General features: G+C 34.5%; 1 protein-coding gene and 1 non-coding gene across 8 annotated transcripts in view; one reads left to right on the forward strand and one right to left on the reverse strand.

The window, feature by feature from the left end:
• GRIA4 (glutamate ionotropic receptor AMPA type subunit 4) overlaps positions 1–18832 on the forward strand; it is a 413780-nt gene that overhangs the window by 175995 nt on the left and 218953 nt on the right. The gene's annotated exons all lie outside the window — the stretch shown is intronic.
• On the reverse strand, positions 2504–2610 carry LOC118921183 (U6 spliceosomal RNA). Its single transcript, XR_005028227.2, has one exon. It is a non-coding gene; the product is annotated as a U6 spliceosomal RNA (small nuclear RNA).

The raw sequence follows: 18832 nt of genomic DNA on the forward strand, positions 1-18832 counted from the left end.
TGACTCCTAAACTCTAGAGTAAGAGTCAGCAAACTATAGCCGGTAGACCATATCTGGAAGCTGGTAGACCACACCTGGCAGCTAGTAGGCCACACCTGGCCACTAGCCTCCTTTTGCAGTTTCACTGGAACACAGCCACACTCACTCATTTATGTTTCATTTAGGGCTGCATTAACTAGTTGCAGTTAGACTGTATGACCTGCAAAACCTAAAATATTTACTACCTGACCCTTGATAGAACCTTGCCAACCCCAGCTTAGAACCTTCATTGAAAATTGATTATGTCAACAGAATCATCTTAGGTAAAAAAGATACTGAAGTGTGTGTTTTGTTCTCTATATAATTTCATGGCTAGGCAAAGCAAATTTGCATAATACAAAAATATCTTCTTAAAAATTATCCATAAAAGTAATGCAATAATTTGTGAAGTTGTTTTTGGGATCTATGCAAGAGTGTGAACATGAGGACCATGGTAATAGTATAAAGCCATAATATCATGAATACGGGCTTGCACCAGATACATTATATCCCTGACCTAACAAAGTCTTAGTTTTCATAACTTCCAAAATAATGATGAAATATTCCTTTCAGTTACTGGAAAAGGAGAACTCAAGTCTTTCTATTTAAAGGATGGTATTTCCTGTTCTTGAGTATATCTGAGAATCATAGGCCTGATCAAAGCCTCTATGTAAGATACCCAGCTAGGGATTATCCAAAATGTCAATTGTTTGTTTGCCTTTATGCATGAAGTATGACAATATGGAAAAAAAACACCCAAAACTGTTTCCCAAAGGCATCCAAGCTTTTAGTGTTCATGTATATGTGGTAGTTGAAGTAAAACATCATCTAAAATAATAAGTTTTCACTTAAGTCATATTTAGTTTTTTCATTTAATGTTGCCTTATATACTTTTTTTTATATCATAAATGTACAATTTCTTGAACATTATGGTTACTAAACTCCCCCTATTATCAAATCCCCCCCCACATACCCCATAACAATCACTGTCCATCAGCATAGTAAGATGCTATAGAATGATTACTTGTCTTCTTTGTATATACTGCCTTTCCCGTGCCCACCCCCTGCTACATTACATGTGCTAATCATAATGCCCCCTTTTCCTGCTTATCCCTCTCTTCCCACCCATCCTCCCCAGTTCCTTTCCCTTTGGTAACTGTTAGTCCATTCTTGGGTTCTGTGAGTCTGCTACTGTTTTGTTCCTTCAGTTTTTTCTTTGTTCTTATACTCCACAGATGAGTGAAGTCATTTGACACTTATCTTTCTCTGCCTGGCTTATTTCACTGAGCATAATACCCTCTAGCTCCATCCATGTTGTTGCAAATGGTAGGATTTGTTTTCTTCTTATGGCTGAATAATATTCCATAGTGTATATGTACCACATCTTCTTTATCCATTCATCTACTGATGGACACTTAGGTTGCTTCCATTTCTTGGCTATTGTAAGTAGTGCTGCCATAAGCATAGGGGTGCATATGTCTTTTTGAAACTGGGCTCCTGCATTCTTAGAGTAAATTCCTAGGAGTGGAATTTCTGGGTCATATGGTATTTCTATTTTGATTTTTGAGGAACCTCCATACTGCTTTCCACAATGGTTGAACTAGTTTACATTCCCACCAGCAGTGGAGGAGGGTTCCCCTTTCTCCACATCCTCGCCAACATTTGTTGTTCTTTGTCTCTTGGATGGTGCCCATCCTTACTGGTGTGAGGTGATATCTCATTGTGGTTTTAATTTTCATTTCTCTGATGATTAGCAATGTGGATCATCTTTTCATGTGCCTGTTAGCCATCTGAATTTCCTCTTTGGAGAAGTGTCTATTCAGCTCCTCTGCTCACTTTTTAATTGGCTTATTTGCTTTTTGTTTGTTGAGGTGGGTGAGCTCTTTACATAATTTGGATGTCAACCCCTTATCAAGTATGTCATTTATGAATATATATTCTCCAATACTGTAGGATGTCTTTTTGTTCTACTGATGGTATCCTTTGCTGTTCAGCTTTTTAGTTTGATATAGTCCCACTTGTTCATTTTTGCTTCTGTTTCCCTTGCCCAGGGAGATATGTTCATGAAGAAGTTGCTCATGTTTATGTCCAAGAGATCTTTGCCTATATTTTCTTCTAAGAGTTTTATGGTTTCATGACTTACATTCAGGTCTTTGATCCATTTTGAATTTACTTTTGTGTATGGACAATGATCCAGTTTCATTCTCTTATATGTAGCTGTCCAGTTTTGCCAACACCAGCTGTTGAAGAGGCTCTCATTTCCCCATTGTATATCCATGGCTCCTTTATTATATATTAATTAACCATATATGCTTGGGTTTTTATCTGGGCTCTCTATTCTGTTCCACTGGTGTATGTGTCTCTTCTTGTGCCAGTACCAAATCGTCTTGATTACTGTGGCTTTGTAGTAGAGCTTGAAGTCAGGGAGCATAATTCCCCCTGCTTTATTCTTCCTTCTTAGGATTGTTTTGGCTATTCGGGGTCTAAAAATATGGAACACTTCATGAATTTGCATGTCATCCTTGTGCAGGGGCCATGCTAATCTTCTGTGTATCGTTCCAATTTTAGTATATGTGCTGTCACAGCAAGCACTCTGTTGCCTTACATTTTATTTAACTAATAGATATGGACTTCAGAAATTAAACTTGATATCATGGTAATGTAGTGACAGCACTTTTAATTTTAGAATGAACTTAGACATATTTCCCAAATCCTAATTGGGTCTGCATGTATGACTTAGTTTTGTTTGACAATTTACATATTCATTAACTCAAATCAAAAGATCAAAGGCAGAGGCACCATTATCTCTAAACTAGATTGTTAACACAGCCTCTTAACTGGTTTCTCTGCTTCTGTCCTTACCCCAGTCTGTGTCTTCTCAACACAATATGGCCAGAGTCACCTTCTAAAACAGGAAGATTGCATCCTTCTGTGCAAAGCTATCTAATGATTTCCTGCTCACCCAGTGTAAAACCGTAGTTCTTATAATGACATGCTAGGCACATTCCATCCTCAGGGACATTGTACATGCTTTTTGCTCTGCTGGGATATGCCTTCTGTAGAAGAAGGAAGACCTCACTTCCTCTCCTCCTTTAAGTCTATGCTTGGTGTCACCTCAGTGAAACCCTCTCTGACCACCTCCATTCTTTATCCTGGTATTTGCCATTCTCTTTTCCTGCTTTATTTTTCTGTATTGCACATTGCACCACTTTATGTTCTATACATTTTACTTACTTAACAAAGTCTCTATTACAATAGGACACTTTATTTATTCACTGCTCTATTCCCTGGATCTAGAATTGTACCTGGGACATAGAAGATGTTCCATAAGTATGTGTAAAATGAAATTTGATAAATGAATTTAAAATTGACAGGAATAACAATGAAAGCAATAAAGGTATGAAGCATGAACAGTCATGTAATAGTTATCCCAGAAGAGGGTTGTCTGGAGTTCCGAGGCCCAGGAAAGAATTAGCATCTAGGTCTTGTATTGAATGCATGGATATCCTGTTACTTCCTGCCCTCCTGACATCCCTGTCACTTATTAAGGTGTTTATACTTCAACTAAGAAAATATTTTTTTATTTCAGTACTTAACATTTTGTGACTTAAAATAAGAAATGGTATAGTATTGTTATTAATGTTAAATATTTATATATTTGTCCTAAGTAAATGTATTTTTAAATATTCTAAAAGAGGGGGAATAAACTTCTAACATGTTTCATTCTGAATTAGCCAGGGTTAGGAATAAGCTCAATATGTTTTCCATGACCCTTATGCATTTTTTGGATAAACAAGAAGCATATGCCACAAAAAAATGCAAATGGAAAAAGAAAGCTGAACAAGGAGAAAGGCAGATCATAGATATTATGAAAAAGTTGGTTCAAGTGGTGTTTCAGATTATTCTGTAATTTATAATCTAATAACAGTGGCAAGCACTTACATAGTGTGTACCACAAACAGGCATGATTCTAAAAGCTTTACATACGTAAACTCACTTCACCTTCACTGCATTCTGGAAGTAGGTGATATTATTTCCATCTTACAGATGAGAAAACTGAGGTTAAGTAACTTGTCTAAGATTATATAGCAAGTTAAGTGGCATATCTAGGCTTCAAATCTGGGCAGTTTGACTTCAGAATCTGTGCTCTTAACCACCACATTATGCTACAAATGAGGACCTCCACCTTTAACTGGAATCATAAATAGCCAAAGGAGATAACAGAGTAAGCACATCCTGGTTGCTTAATATGTATCACCTGCAGCACGAGGCAATCCCAGCAGTTGCTGAAAGGTTCAAAAAAAGACCCAGTCACAAATCCAAATATTTCAGCTTCAGAAACGTACTTTAGCGTGGGCATGTGAGGCCTGCAGCTGCTGTGTGTGGTCTTCTGTGTAGCCACAGGTGTTGGCTGCACTCCTGGAGCACATAAGGGAGGACGATAGGCCAGCACAGTGGGGACTGCCAGACCCAGGAGGTGATGCCAAGTTTGATACTGAAAGTCAAGTATATGCACGTGCCAATTTTCTTCTAAACGCACTTATATTGAAGACAGACAAAGTTGTCTTCTGAAAAACATCATCTGTGGATGGATAAAGGATTATATTGGCATAAAATATAATAGCATTAGCAGGCTTAAAAAAATTAAAATTTGGCTTAAAAACTGGAGATGATAGAGTGATGAGCTCAGACAGCTACATCAAGGAATGACCACTTGAATACCAAGTACAACAACCAGAATCTAAATATTTCAATTTTGGAAAGTCAAAGGTGTTGCTTATATTTTCATGTAAAATTTTTTTTCAAAGAACAAAAAAGAAAAGTGGAGAAATAAAGCATACCCAGAACCTTAAAAGAAAGACAGAAAGAAAGAATCTACCTGGTACTTTCCATGAATAGATTCTTCATAATAAATGACCATAATAAATGATGGTTTGGTAAAACAGCACTAGAACCCTTCTTAAAAGAGTTGAGCCTTTCAACTGAATTAACAAATGTATGTGGATGATCAGCTATGTGTGCCATGCTAGATGAATTTATATGCATAAATTATAGATTATGATAGTCAAGAGAAAACAGAACACAAATAACTGTAATAGAAAATAGGTAAGTAACTAGGTAACTAGGCAAGTAACAAGAGAATTAATGAAGAAAATGTTGGAATTCAAAGGAAAAGACCCCATATCAGATTCAGAGTTAAGATGGGCCCTAAGTAGGAGATAGAATTTGAATTGGTTCCCAAGAAGTTAATATAGGCTTTCGAACAGAGGAGAGGGCAGGTATTCCAGGGAGAGGAAATTGAGTGAGTAATGGAGAAGAGATGGGAAGTTACATTCAACAGGAATGCAGGCTGTCCACATTTTCTGGAGCACAGGCTTGGTATCCTGAGAAGCTTAGAATCTAGCAAGGAAACTATGAGGACTAGGTGTTGTTCAGACTCCCCAGACCTCAGCCACTGACTGATACATAGTAAGTATTTGGTTAATGTTAGGTGAAATGAAATGACATGTAGGTGAAACGTTAGGTGAAGCAAAATACTTAATGGCATCTATCCACCTAACAATTCCACAATGTAAACCTCACTGCAATTGAGGCATACACCAGGCTGTGCAGAAGTACAGAGAAGGAAGATTTTGCCTAGAGAGTCAGGGGAGGCTATAGAAAGGATAACATTTGAGTTGAGTATCTTAGAAACTAAGAGATTTCCAGATGAAGCACAGGAACAAGGGTGTTTTCCTTAGAAGGAAGTGTATACAAGAGTCCGATGTGTTCTGCAAATGGCACGTAACTCAGCGTGGCTCCCGAAGAGAGAGAGGGTGGGAGATGACTGGCAGGGAGAGAGCAGCTGAGGTTGCTTGGGACAAATGAGAACAGAGAATGTCAGATTGTGTATGCTCTACCTGAGAATTTGGATTCTGTGCCCTGGTAAAGGAGTGCCAGTAGTTATTTTAAACTAGTGTATTGACATGATAAAAATGTATGCCTCAAAAATATAACCCTGAAGCAACATAGAGAATGAACTGGACGTGCTAAGATTCTGCAAGCATGAAAAAGCAACCAGGAAAATAATGAGAATATGTAACAAGTGAAAATGAGAATAGTAAAACATACATACATAAATGCTAAGAACTGTCAAGTACATGAATCATCAGAGTAGGCTGACTTTAGTCAAAATTTATTATTTGGAACTTGAAGCCAGATTGTATTTTAAAGAATTTTTTTGCATACTTTTACTTAAAAGTAACAAAAGCAACATATAGACTACTAGTTAATTTGACTCATGGATTCTTACATTTACTATGTATTTTAATATGCATTAAATCAATATAAATTTTCTTTATGTCATAATTCATCATTTATATTACTATTTGGTGTATTTACATGATACATATATAAAATATGATGAAGTGCTCTACTTTGCTATGCCTTACAATACATCTAAACTACAGATGCAGAGAGTTTAATCTGTGATGACATCTTGTATCTTAATGTCCCTGTTTAAAGACAGACATTAGTTGTGGGTGAGTATTCTGATTTGGTTGCTTAGCTCTGTAAACATTTGCAGTTTTATGAAAAAATGAATGCTCTTCAAAGCATTCATTTAACATATGAAATGTGTTTATCAACATCATTTTATAATAACCATTGGTGTATTTTTGTCAAATTTTGTATATTTTCCTTAGTTTGTCTAAATAAATATATTTGTGTAAGTTAGATAAGTTTATGTACTTGGTCAAATTTTCTCAGCCTCTTTCCCATTACCCAGAATTTGTTTTAAGTATTTTAATACATGGTTTAAGAATATCTCCCAATTTATCATCAATTTTTAAATAAACCCAATCATAGAATTTCTTTCTATTAGTAGTCTGACAGCTTAGAAATACCTAAAATGGGATCACTTTGTTCCATTAATATACTGACATAGGTCCACGCTTCTTCAAAGCAATTCTACTTATCCCCAATTAAAACCCTATTACTTTCCTCAAAGCTCTTATTCCAAATGTTTTTCCAATCTTCATAAATATCAAGTTGGATTTTTTCTACTCTCTACTGTCTGGAGATGAAGGGAGTTTTATTGAGGCCATATAACATGATCTCCCCCAATATTCTCTCAGCATCAAAATGATCTGAATATTCATCCAGACCCTCTATGTTCTTTCTGCCTTCCAGAAATAGTCCTTGCCTTCACACAACGCTAACCCTCCAAATGATCAGCCTTTGTTTTCACTCAAACTCAAAGACGTTTCTCTTCAATTATCTACACTTCCTCTTTGACCTTTAGTTTCTCCCCCTCAGTCTATACACGTGACCAAAATTTCCCCATAAACATTCAATACCCTTTATAATCTGAACTCTCCTGAGCCACTACGTTAAGTACCATCATCACATTCACTGAAACATAGTTCTTCCTACATCTTCGTTCCTTAATCCTTTGGCAAGTTGGGTCCCGCTTCAAATTCGTAGCCCCCCACTCTACAGCAAGCTCTTCAAAACAACCGCAGCTCTCCAAATCCAAAGATGTTTTTGATATTTCATACTCTTAAATACTTCTTATTCTTTACCCTCTTAAATTCTTCTTTGGAATCTGATGCTATTTTTTGAAACATTGTATTCCCATGACCCTCTTCAATACCTTGTGCTCTCTGCATTGTATTCCTGATCCTAAACTTAAGTAATTCTCCACATTCAGTTTGTACTATTCAACTCTGCTCTCTCATTATTGTCTATGGAGCTAATGCTATCTTTGCCATTGCTCTAACTATAATTTTGATATGACTGATTCCCAAATCCCTATTTCTATATAAGCTCATACTAGAGTTTCAGTTCCTTTTTTAAAACAAGTTCCTTTAAGAGACACAATTAACATTTTTTAATAAACCAGATACTGATTTGCACAGCTTGTATATTTAGCTAATTCTTAGGAAATAGACACTAAAGTAGTAAAGAGTTAAGGATTGTAATGTATTCATTTTGTTTCAGAAAAAAATTATCTATTACCCATGGAATATATGAAAGTGTGTTTATGTATTTGCGTGTATAAAATGTTAATAATAGGTTAATTGGTGTAAAGTTTTATGGGTCTTTTTTGTATTATATATATTATATAAATATATATAATTTTATATGTAAATTCTGTATATAAATATATACACACATACATATTTATATTTATTCTTATACTTATATTTATATATTATGTTTATTCTTAAACTTTTCTATCAGTTAAAACTTTTTCCAAATAGAAATTATAAAAATGTGCAGAATGTATCTAAATTTGTACTGAGAGGGAATTTCATAGCTTTGGAGACATTTATCATAAAATAAGAAAACTGAACACAAACTAAGCTTTCATCTCAAATAGCAAAAAAAAATGACACATAATAGACCTAAATTAAACATACAGGAAATAAATCATGCAGGCTAGGGCAGAGTTAATATACATGATTAATAAAGCGGAAGGAAATTTTTACTTACCCACTCACTGTTAAATGGTCCCCATTCTCCTCCACCTCCCCCTACTCTTTTTTCTCCTCACCCTTTTATTTTTTAATGATAGACTTTTTGCTTTAGATGGGTTTTTCTCCATGTTTGCTATTGAAATTGTACCTTCTTTAAAGTACAAAGTACTAAAAGACATCCTAACAGAAAGAGAGACATAATCTAGCTTTGAAATTGAAGAGTCTTCTCTGAGGCAGTGACGGGAGAGCCATGATTTAGAGGACAAGCAAAGACTCTCAGGACAGAAGTGCAGGACAGGTAGAAGAGAAGCATGGGTAAATGTTTAGTCGTGAAAAGTGAGCATTCTCCAGAAGACAAACGTAGTCCGAAGGAGGTGGAGCACAGGGTGAAAGAAGAGATAAGTCTAAAGGAAAATAGCAGTGTCCAAGAAAACACAAAAATGGTTGAGTAACTACTTAGGAAACCAACAACTAAAAAGTAGCAGGTATACATTCATTTCATATAAAGCAAATAATTAGACTCAAAAAATTTTTGATGAACTAATTTCATAATAATTGAATTTATAATATCAAAAGCCTTGTTTATCCATGAATAAAACAACATCAAATTAACATACAATCAGTAACATAAAAAAATACAGAAAGATTTTAAAATATGGCTCTTGGTTTTAACAGACAGTAAATTAAAAATATAGGAGATCTGAATAATATGCATAATGAATTTTGTTTAAGAAATGAAATTAATTACAAAAGAAAATATATATTTTATTATCTTTTGATAAATATTTCATGGAATATTTATGAAAATAGTCTACATATTAAGTCAACATATGCAATGAAAATAAAAGATTCTAAAAAATTATAGAAGCCATCTTTGTTAATGTGGAGGATAAAGAAGTACATAGTAATAACAAAAACCCAAAGAACACAAATCAAAATTTATATGTTTATAAAATACAAATATGAAAAAAGTACTTGTGGCAAAGAGGAAATCAAAACTTCAATAGCAAACTATTAAAAAAATGAAAACAAAAATGATAAACCTCAAAGATGAACTAGAGTTATACTGAGATGTAAATTAGACAAATATTTTATTAAATAGTAAGATTAAAATACCTACTCCACGTACAATCTGCTACATATACAATAAATACAGTATAGAAGAAAAAGTGTAAACATGAAATAGGGAAGATAAAGACAGAAATTAAAGAAATAGAGGAAGTGTATAACTGATTTTCAAGAACTGGTTTCTTCAAAAAGACAAATATGTCTCACCATTCATCTGGAGTTAGTATTAACATTTGAAGTAAATTTAAAAATGTAACAGGTATTGGCTGAAAGAAGAGAAGTTGTCAAGAAGCTGATATCTTCTTATCAGATGTTAAAATTTATGAGGTTAAAATAGTCAAAATAAATACATCCTAAGCCAAAATATATAGACATAGCAATAAGAGATATTATATAACCAATCAACAAATATATGAACTATTTCAACCTCATATTAATCAACTAAAATTAAATACTACCCCCATCAAATTAGAAAACATATGCGAATAATGACAGCTAGCTTTTAAAAGGGTTTAGAATATATAAGCCCTCTTAACGACTGTCCATGGTAGTATTAATTTGTGCAATTTCTACTGTACAAAATTTCTTGAGACAATTTGACAGTATGAACCTAATAGTACACCCAGAACTTCCACTTGTCAGAACTTTCCTAAGAAAATAATCTGAAATTTGCATGAAGGTTAATACTAAAAATGCAGTATAAATAAAATATGTGTTTATAAATATTTGATGAAAATGGACATTTTTATTGCATCTATAGCATATTACCAAGTTGACATCATATGAATAGTATCTAACAATTCTATCATAAATTATTACTTTTCCCATTTGAAAGACGAAAAAACTGAGACTCAGAGAGGCTAAGAAAGTTGCATCAAATTATATGACTACTAAAGAGAGAATCAGTGATCCAAGACTTGTATAGTCTAACAATAAAATCTGCTTACTTAATCATGATGTTAAGATATTTATCATTATTTATAATGGCAAAAAAACCCATGAACCCCTTAAATATGCAACACCAGGATTTTAAAAATCATATTGTATCTACATACTATGTAGAAATGAATAATTGTATTCTAGGAATATATCAAACTTGTCTCAATATTAATAGAAAAATTGGTTAGAAAACCAGTGTATTCTTTGTGAAGTATATAATAGATTTGTGTGAATTATATAGATGAATCTATATATCATATATATCTATGTAGATAGATAGCTAATAGATGATAAAGAGAGACTAATTTAATAAACCAGATAGCCTGCATTTGAATTCAAGTTCTTCTGCTAACCTTATAGGGATTATGGAAATTCAGTGTGATCATTTGTTATGAAATGTAAACTTCTTAGAAGAATGCTAGGCACATAGTAGTGTTCAGGAAACATACATCTCAGATATCAGACTCTTCCTGGTCCCTGAGGGATAGATAAAATTTCCCTGTTTGGGACAGTTTCAAGGATTTTCAAAAAATCCCAGCATCTTCTGAATTTCTCATCGCCTGCATTCAATATACCATCCCTTCCCACATGACAGAGAGCCAGATGTGAAACTCCACCCTCACAAAACACTTGTGAATAGACTTTACTGAAAAGCTTGGTGTTATGGAGAGGGATAACATCAGACACCTCTGGTTTGAAACAATAATTACTGTCCCCTTCCCCTAAAAAGAATCTCTAATCTCAAATAATATTTTTGACATACCTATACCAAAATTGTCTACTTACCACCAACCTGTCAGAGGGCTGTCTTGGAGGTTTCAATGCCAACACCTAATATGTAAATACACACGGGCACCCACACACACACATACATGCACACACACACCACCTACACAGAATATGAAAAACATGTACCAGACATTATTAATGGCGCTTGTTTTTGGAATTGAGATTTAGATGATTTTAACTTTTTTCTTTATATTTTCTTTATTTTAAAATTATTCATCAATGAACAAATATTGCTTTTATACTCAGAAAAAAATATTTTAAAATAGAGAAGTGGTACATAATAAATTTAAGAATATATTCCTTCAAAGTATAAGTTTTTTTAAATTCTCACTTAGTTATATACTTCTTGTTTATGGGAAATAATTTATGAAATAACTTGATAATGGCAGGCAGAGGACAGTATTAGGGGTTTTCATTCCCCATGGAGGTGAGACATTCTATTAAGTATTCATATGTCTTGTCTTTCATTCTCATTTTTTACTTTAAAAGCTCTATTCATCTGATTAATTAAGTCTCCGTTTATTTTAATGCAAAACCATTCAGGGAAATCTTTAAAGCTGTTTCAACAGTGCTCAAAATAACACAGTATTCAAATAATGATTTTTAAGAATCTTTTTTATGACTCAAAATACCATCAGGATGAAGCCCAAGTTCATGGGAACACAATAGAGAGCCCGAGAGTTCAGCTTCTATGGATTTTAGTAACAAACATTCATCTCAGTCATTTTAAATGTGGTAATAATGGATGTGCAATAACAGTCCCACAAGCATCATTTTTTCTAACTATTCACTTGAAAGTCAAAGAACTGCCAGTGATGACAATGAGCACCCAGAGGTCTTTCCCAGGGAGACAGAGGCCTCAGGAAGGAAAAGGCATCAAGGACTGGAAGCCAAGCAGCGGGACCCTCTTATGCTGCTTTCACATTTTCCATCTTAGTTTCTATATTTCAAGGGTGGGTCAGAGATAGTCACACCACAGATACTGATTCATGAGGTTAAGTCAGACCGAACTAGGTTAGATCCTTTTAGTTTTTATTCTGATTTCTGCAGAAGGGAATTCAATTTACCCAGATTTGGGTAGGAACTCCCCTTGCCCAAACAGCTGAAGAAAGTGGTTTCCTGAAGTACAGTTTTCATCTGTGCTTCTAAAAGCCTTCCAGTGTTTGTTACATTATTTCATTATAAATTCAGGGATTCCATTTTACAAATAGCCTATTTGAGAAAGGGGATCATCCTCTGCTGTGTGCAAATCCTTAGATATTTTGTTGCAAAGATGCACACATCTTTGAAAAACATCTTTCTGGTTTTATTAGGCAAATATAAATAAAATCTTAAAAACACTGAGTAAAGGGAAGATATTTAAGACACCAATCAAGGGAGACATTATTAAAAATCCCATCACTGTTACAGAGCATAGATCTCAGCACATGCTCCATTTATACTATCATAGTAAGATATCTATAGAAGAATAACAATCACATTTGTATACAATAGCTCACATTTATGGAGTTTGCATTTCAATTCAATAGTAGTTACTTAAAAGCTGTGGATTGTCTGTTTTCAATGGGGCATCTAATGACTCAAGGAGTTGCTTAAAAGAGTAAAAGTGTTAAGATAATGGAATTATAGAGCGCTGGATAATTCAGAGATGAGTTCTCTAGTCTTCGCTGACTGCCTGCAGCAGTGTTATGTGGAGTTTCCCCTATGCTTTAAAAGCCTTCTAGGTTTTGTTACCTAAAATGTCATTATTGGGAACATAAACTTTACAATCCACCAAGAACAGGAAAAAAGACTTTAAAAAGCCAAGTTTACAGAATAGTTTGTAATTGATGTGCAAGGGAGACTGTTGTTTGAAGAAGAAAGAAAAGTTACAGACTTGAATAACAGAAACCTGAACCATTTCAGGAGTTTAGGGTATCATTCATCTGATAACTTGTAGTCTCTATTTGTAGTGGGAATATCACGGAACATCTCAAACTGTTAGTAAGACCTGCAATCGTGCAGACAAATTCACAGGTTCTCTCTACTGTAAAATAAATTTAGCTCACAATTCAAATTCTACTTCAAGTGAGTCCCACACAGGCACTTAAATCTTACCTCACTTGTAGGTACTGTATCCAAAAAAAGGATAAAACTATAAATGTTCCAAGATGAAAAAATTATAAGGTAGATATAAACTGAAATAAAAAAAACTCACTATAGGAAGCTGAAAGCCTTACTAGGAGTAATGTCTCTTCCTTTCTGTTCTTCTCATTCCCAAATTGAAGTGTGAATTTTAAAACTGTATTAAAAGTTTTACAATATAAACAAAAAAGGAAAAATAAGTATGACCATAATTCAATAATGGAAATTATACACTATAGTCGTCAAGGGCTTTGTACACTCAAAACACTAGCATTCCCTCCAAAAATTTAAGCATCTTATTTCTGCAGATTTGAACAGGTTAAAGTGACAAAAGAAAAATAGCAGGATGTGGCTTTGTCATACCTTTTGCTTTTCACATACATGTCACAACTGAAGCTCAACATCTAACTCATGTCAGCATTACCTAATTTGTGTCATTAGTAGTGATAAAATCTGGACCAGAGTACCACCGTTTGAATAAACCCACCGCCATCTCAGAGGGACCTAGGTGTCATCTTACCTGGACTACAAGCATCCTCCAGAGGACAAGTCAGCAAGCCACAGGTCCACCTTTCCCCTGACCCCACCCCTCAAACAGCCCACTGAAAACCCTGGTCACAAAAGCCTCCTGACCTGTTAGAGGCCCCTTTCCTCTGTTTTGCTGGCCAGGACAGAGGGGTCCCTCTCAGGTTAGCAATAAACCTGCTTGGGCTGTGGAGTTTGCATCCTTTCTTCCCTTTCAAGTAGCCATTAGGTTGACTCAAGTTAAAACAGTTAAGGACAAAAATAATGATTTGATTTTTTGATCAGTTTCAAAATTGATCCTATATTCAAATTGCTGATAACTGCTGATCTTTACTTTTACTGACTTAATTATACGAATTTTTTAATTGGCATTTCTCTCTCCTAATTTTAATATTTGCCATGAAATCCTTTGGAAATGTTAAGATTAGTAAGACATGATACCCGTGCCATGACCCCTTTCTATTATTACATTGTTTCCCTGGAGTTTCCAGAAGCCTGCATCACAACCTGATACCCATCACACAACACTCCCATTCCTGGGTGCAAAGACTCTGTCAGGAATGATTCAGCATGGCTCTCTAGTTCTGCTACCTTTCTTCATCCATAAATTCTCCTGTTATTGTTTTTTTTTTCCCCCCACAATTTGGAGTCTAAATTTGTATGAGTGGTGAAGTTTCTAGATAAATAAATTGCACACTGATTTTCTTATTTTTCTTTCATAATTTCTGGGCTACATTTCATTTTCTATTGGTGATTATTTTGTTGCTCAAGGAAAGTTAAAAAATGCCTGTATACTAGTTCCTAGAGAAAAAACCCTATTTACCCATTGGTATTCTTTCAATTTATGGGTAGGTTTAATTGAATTCACAGTTATTTTAAAAATTACTTATAATCCCCACAGGAACCAGATAGGCAATAATATACAATGTAACTTTTGCTTACTTTTAAAGTTTTATTGAATTTAGTGGTAAATTGTAACCAGGTGACCTAGAAAGAACAGTCAGAAGAATTTCCCTCCTCCAAAGAGAAAGACATTTATTTCTCCCCTGCAGATTTATTTTACAATTAACAAAAGGATGTTAAGCTTTTTAAGAAATTTTTGCTTAAAAATTCTGGGGAAGCAGTGCCTTTTTATACATTGTAAGATAAAAACATCTGAAGCAGAAGATGATTCCTAGGAAAATTCAGTGTGTTTTCTGAAGCATGGATGAGGGCTTGCAAACTGTTCCTCTTGCTGAATTTAGGACCTGTTATGATCAGGGGACACTGAATTTTCTAATCCCTCCCTTATCAACAACCCTTGCCTGCACAGTTTAGACTTCTTTTCCACAGGGAGACTTATATGTCCTGTGCCTCATTCCCTTAGGATAGTTCTACATACTTAATAACTAATCTCACAAATTCATCAGTATAACTTTTTAATGGATGATTCTGAGTATATATGCAACCTGCCAAGATATGCGTTTGATGTTAACAGTTTCTTAGAAACAAAGTTCCTTATCCTAAAGTTTTCATACTGTGTAATTCTCAAGTGTTTGAGACTTTTTAAATGTGTGCTTTCATTTCAATAATAACAGAAAATTAGTAAAGGCTTATTGAATGTCCCTTTATACAAAGAGGTACATGATTTCAGTGTTTCTACCAACATGTGAACTGAACTTTTATTCTCCACCACTGGCATCAAACTATAAAGCAAAGGTCATAAGATTCTGCTTTTAAAGTGGTGTTTCTCACATTAGCATTCATGAACTCCTGGAGGTCTCAGTGGAAAGGAGAGAGAGCTGGGTGTGAATTAGTTGCCCTTGTAGGTAGATTTTTGTGTCCTCAGATCACACCAACTCCCCACTCCTCTGATGCACAAGCCCAGCAGGACTGTCCACAGATAGGAAAAGCAGTGCTAGGATGCTATGCAAAGGTCAGGGGCTTTGGGTTCAAACAGACCCGCCTTGGAGTTGGGCTTTGGTGTCAGCACTTACTGGGTGGTTACTTGACTTTCTGAACCTCAGGTAGGGCTGAGGATTGACTAAAATAATAAACGTGAGTTTGTATCAGTACTCAACTCAAGACCTGGCCCACAGTAGTTGTTAAATAAAGGTTATGTCTGCTTTACTCAGAAATTAGCTTAAAATTGAGCCTCTGGCACTAAATTTTATACTTTTAACCTTTATAATGCTGTGCTACCCTGGAGTAATATCAAGAGTAAAATAATTCAAAGAAAAATGTATTTTATTATGTCTCTTTTTTTCCCCCAAGTATTTCCAAATATTTTTTCTAATGTTTTTCAATGAAGAAAAGAAACTATGCATATTAACTTTACAGCTGCAGTGGATTAATAGGTATTTTGAACTCATCTATTACGAACAGTTTAATGTATACAGTTCTCAAACTCTTGGGAAAGTTTAAATCCAAAATTAAGGGAACACAAAGTCACACAATCTTTCAAAGTCACTTTCAGTTTTGGCCCCACACAGCTGTTACACTGGGATTTATCCAATTGCACACAGATAGATCTCTTTCCATTCATTCAGATAATCCTGAATTCCTTTCAGAGGAAGCATAAAGCCACTGCAGAAGCATAAAGACTCAGTGACGGTCATCCTAAGGGAGGAGCTGACCAGCGAGAACAGCTGCTCATCAGAAACGTTGCAAAGCTTCCTTTATCCATATGTTTTTTCCTGACAGTTGACATTTCAAATTATATTGGATACTTTTTATTCAGGCATAGGATTAAAAACATTTTCTCAATTGTGGTTTTCAAAGTATGCCAGATTTTTAAATAAGAAGAGAAAAAACAGCTTCTGATTGTGTATGTGTGTGTGTGTAAAAGAGTAAAAATCTTGCTAGTCAATTACATAATTGAAACTATAAGGTATAAGATCAAGAGACAAAATTAATTTGAGAAAATGCACCAGCATCTACCTTCACATTAATCAACTATGTGAAATGCATTGATATAGATTCATCATTTAAATCTTGATTTAGAGGTAGCATAATTATTAATTATTGGAGCATAGCTGTCTTGAATACAAACCTACTTGGATTTACACCCTGATTTTACCCTATGCCTGTGTGACCTTGGGTTGCTTCTCTCTCTGTACCTCAGCCTCACATGTCAAATGGAGCCAATAACATGACGCTCCCCAGGAAACTGTTTTGGAAGATTGAGTCCATCTATGAAAAGTGATTAGAACAATTGCCTGACTCATCATAAACTGTGTAACTTATAGTTGTCATTATTAGTAGCATTAAATTATCTCAGAAATTTATCTCTATATTGGTTTAGCAAATTAATTGCAATGTAATTTGGTAGTATGGTAATCAGGGTTAATTTGGAAAACTTCTTAGGGCATTTCTTATAGTTATCTCAACATTTCTATAATTTACATGCAGACTAGGTAAATAGCTATTTGAGTTCCACATTTGCTAATAAACTATTTAGTTCAATGCTAATTCTTGAATGTGAGTATTCACTGTTTAAATGGCTCATCTTACTCAACTTCGAAACCCTGGTACTTAGCACAGTGCTGGACATGTATAGACACTCAGCATGTGCTGCATGAATGAGAGCTATTAGGATTCTTTAAATTTCTTATGCATTTTTGTACAATTTTATTCTCTACTGTACCACAATAAATTTTCAATTTTCCATTGGTAGGTTTAAATTTTACAAGTATTTCTTGCAACCAAACGTCTAAACATACTCATTTTGCTGTTTAATCAGACTTATGTTGTTAATTAAAAAGGGGGGGCTATTAAAACATAACCTCTTTTGCAAGGAAAAAAGTAATTTTTAAAAAGGTCAGCATTGCTTTTTTGAATTACTGTAACTGTGATTTCTCAAATACAGATTTTGATTCAGTGGAAATGGGTTGAGTCCCAGGAATTTGCAGTCTTAGGTACCTAGATAGTTCTGGATACTATGCTTTGGTAAACATAGGAGAAATGATAATAAAATCTAGCATGTATTGAGCCCATGCTTAATGTTCCAGCTACTGCTTAAATGGCTTATATAGACTAATACTCCAACACACCCATGTGCCAGAATTGAAACCTAAGCAGTCTGCCACCAAAGGCTGTGTTCTCGCTGTTACATACTTCAGGATATTGGAACTCAGGTAATCAACTAGGCTTTCTGAACTTCAGTTTCCTAATTTACACATTCAAAATTTACTCGTTTGGGGAGAGGAATAAATGAGGTGAAATTTACTGATACATATTGAAAGCATTTTGCATATACATACAAAGTCTGCATATATTAATTATAGCTATTTGATCAATTACATCATTCTGAAAGGCAGTAAATTTTGTTTCTAATATCAAATGAGTAAGCAAGACATTACAAAAAGGACAAAATGAAAAAGTATTCAACAAATAGACCACTAATTAGTACTGATTTAATTTATTGCTACAAAGTACCAAAGGGACATAAATTATTTCCTGGGAAGTTTTGCTGATCCTCACCATCAGACATTTCTAAATCATGAACTAGGCATGTGTTGGAACATCTTGCACTTGTAGTATTTTTTCAAATCATAGTCCTTCTCATAGGCAACTTACAATATAAAACCATGTTATGCACCTATCTTTAAAGTTACATGATGACAAAAAGTTAGTTGTTTCATATTTAACATTTGATAGCTAACCTCGCTTAACTGTTGTTACCTACTTTTTTTTTCCTAGACTGAATTTTTATTTAAGAAGAAAACAAGCTTTGTTTCATGTTTTACCATAAGTAAAATAGAATAGCATTAGGAAAACTACCTTAGGAACTCAGAACACAATATAAATCAATCAAACTTTCCATACCTTTCTAGTTGCAGAAAATCTTAAAATATTGCTCCATCCTGCCTGTGTGTACAGAAAAAGCAGTGTCTGAGGCATTCAAAATATTTTTATCAGGTAGAGATTAT

This window comes from Manis pentadactyla, chromosome 13 (genome assembly GCF_030020395.1).
Source record: "Manis pentadactyla isolate mManPen7 chromosome 13, mManPen7.hap1, whole genome shotgun sequence".
NCBI lineage: Eukaryota > Metazoa > Chordata > Mammalia > Pholidota > Manidae > Manis > Manis pentadactyla.